This window comes from Tribolium castaneum, unplaced genomic scaffold, assembly GCF_031307605.1.
Source record: "Tribolium castaneum strain GA2 unplaced genomic scaffold, icTriCast1.1 ptg000049l, whole genome shotgun sequence".
NCBI lineage: Eukaryota > Metazoa > Arthropoda > Insecta > Coleoptera > Tenebrionidae > Tribolium > Tribolium castaneum.
The window spans coordinates 75,001-77,397 of record NW_026986647.1 but is presented as its reverse complement, the minus strand read 5'-3'; the positions used below and the strand labels follow the sequence as shown (position 1 = coordinate 77,397).

General features: G+C 43.0%; 2 non-coding genes across 2 annotated transcripts in view; both read left to right on the top strand.

The window, feature by feature from the left end:
- The first annotated feature begins 817 nt into the window (after nt 1-817).
- LOC135267538 (5.8S ribosomal RNA) lies at nt 818-974 on the top strand. The gene has a single exon (XR_010335953.1). It is a non-coding gene; the product is annotated as a 5.8S ribosomal RNA (ribosomal RNA).
- Nucleotides 975-1,450: 476 nt separating this feature from the next.
- LOC135267532 (large subunit ribosomal RNA) overlaps nt 1,451-2,397 on the top strand; it is a 4,037-nt gene continuing 3,090 nt past the window's right edge. The window contains exon 1 of the ribosomal RNA XR_010335950.1: nt 1,451-2,397. This exon is cut by the window's right edge and continues 3,090 nt beyond it. This is a non-coding gene — a ribosomal RNA (large subunit ribosomal RNA).

The window sequence follows — 2,397 nt, the reverse complement described above, 5'->3', positions numbered from 1 at the left end:
ATAACAAAATATACTACTACTATACTACTATACATACAAACGCACATTTATAAATACATAAAATCAATTTACTTTATCGATAGTGAGTGATGTTTGGAAAAAAACGCTTAGGCTTACGGTTTTCGGGTACCTGGGTTCCGCATGCGTCGAAGTAATAATTTACTTTAACGACGCGACGAACCGTAGGAATCTAAATAAAAAAGTTTATTAACTTTTTTAGATTCTGTGGGTTTTAAATGATATACGCCCGACTGACGAAGGAACGTTTTGCACTGCCTGTGCTTTTCTTTTGATTCGTTTTTATGTCGACGGACGTTCTTAGAATGCCCACCAAACGACGTATCACACAAAACACCCTACAATTGTATTGTTTGGTAAATATTGTTGTGATTAAGTTTGTAGCTGTGGCGTTTGTTTGAAGAAAACGTCTGGTTTTTCGACATATTTTCTATTTAATAAATATACATAATGCTTATCGCAAAAGGAGCAGAGTTTTATAGACAAAGTTGATAGAGAAAAAAAACCTAATAGATATATATACGTATTTATAAAACGTTAATATCATCGGGTTATTCTTTATGTAAACTTAAACTATAACTGCATACTCTTTTCGATAAGTAGAAACAAATGCCACTTTAATTAAATAAAATATTATAAAATATAACGCCGAACGTTTCTTTCGATTGGTCCGTTTCTCACATATACATCACAATTGTAATAACCTTAAGTAGTTATTTTTGTTGTTGTGTGATGATGAAACGATTTCGATGTGGAACGGTGCGTTATGTAATAATATTTTAAATTTGTTTGAAAAGATTACCCTGAACGGTGGATCACTTGGCTCGTGGGTCGATGAAGAACGCAGCTAATTGCGCGTCAACTTGTGAACTGCAGGACACATGAACATCGACATTTCGAACGCACATTGCGGTCCTCGGATATACTGTTCCCGGACCACTCCTGGCTGAGGGTCGTGTCAATTTCAAAGACTGCTCGGTTTTTGTCTTAAACACAGCGCACAATGTTGTGTAGACAATTACGTCGGAGCGTGTTGGGTGCAAATATGACGCGTTACTATAATTGTTAATTGATTGTCGGTTGTCATAATAAAATATTATGCAACGTAGACAACAATAAAAACAATATAAAAAATAACGCGGCATCCTAAAACGCAATAGCGGCTGACATTCTTATTAGTTTGTTGGTACAAGTTGGTTTAGACGTAGCACGTCCGATATTAAAAAGCAGCCACAACGCTTAAATTTCGAACGAAGCGATCGTCGTGTCCGAGACGTTAAAGTTGTTTATATGCATATTTTATGCACTATAATTAACAACAACAACATTCTCGCAACGACGTCAGATCGATGTTTGAAATTGTTTGGAGGCAGCCATATAAACGGAATACGTGTAATTATCGTCTGACAAAATAAAGGCAAATTTATATTTGCGACCTCAGAGCAGGTGAGACTACCCGCTGAATTTAAGCATATTATTAAGCGGAGGAAAAGAAACTAACTAGGATTTCCTTAGTAGCGGCGAGTGAACAGGAAAAAGCCCAGCACTGAATCCCGCGGCCGAAACCGGACGCCGGGAAATGTGGTGTTAGGGAGGATCCGTCATCCCGAGATTGTGCGACGCGTCCAAGTCCATCTTGAACGGGGCCACAGCCCATAGAGGGTGCCAGGCCCGTAGTGACCGTTGCCGATAACGGGAGGATCTCTCCTCAGAGTCGGGTTGCTTGAGAGTGCAGCCCTAAGTGGGTGGTAAACTCCATCTAAGGCTAAATATGACCACGAGACCGATAGCGAACAAGTACCGTGAGGGAAAGTTGAAAAGAACTTTGAAGAGAGAGTTCAATAGTACGTGAAACCGTTCAGGGGTAAACCTGAGAAACCCGAAAGGTCGAAAGGGGAGATTCAGCGTGACTCGATAGCGGCGCTAAATGATCGTGCGACGAACGGCGTACGCGTCGTTCGCGCCTTTTGTTTATGCGAACCGAAGTCGAACGCGTGCACTTCTCCCCCAGTAGGACGTCGCGATCCTTTGGGTGTCGATCTAAGGCCCGCGGTGGAGCCCGTTCGAACGGTTCGCCGTTTCGGACGAACCCGCGGTGTTTCCCGGTCGACTCGCTCGAAGGTATGCATATGGCGCCGGGCCGCTACACAGTTAGCGTCCGACCATTGGCAAGCGCGTTCGTTTATGACGGTAATCGCACCTGGTGTCGGTTCTGTCTACGAATGGCTGTTCGCCAATGAGTTCTCGGACAGACTCGGTTGAAACGCCGATCTGCGACGCTATAGCTTTGGGTACTTTCAGGACCCGTCTTGAAACACGGACCAAGGAGTCTAGCATGTGCGCGAGTCATTGGGACATGACTAAACCTAAAGGCGCAAT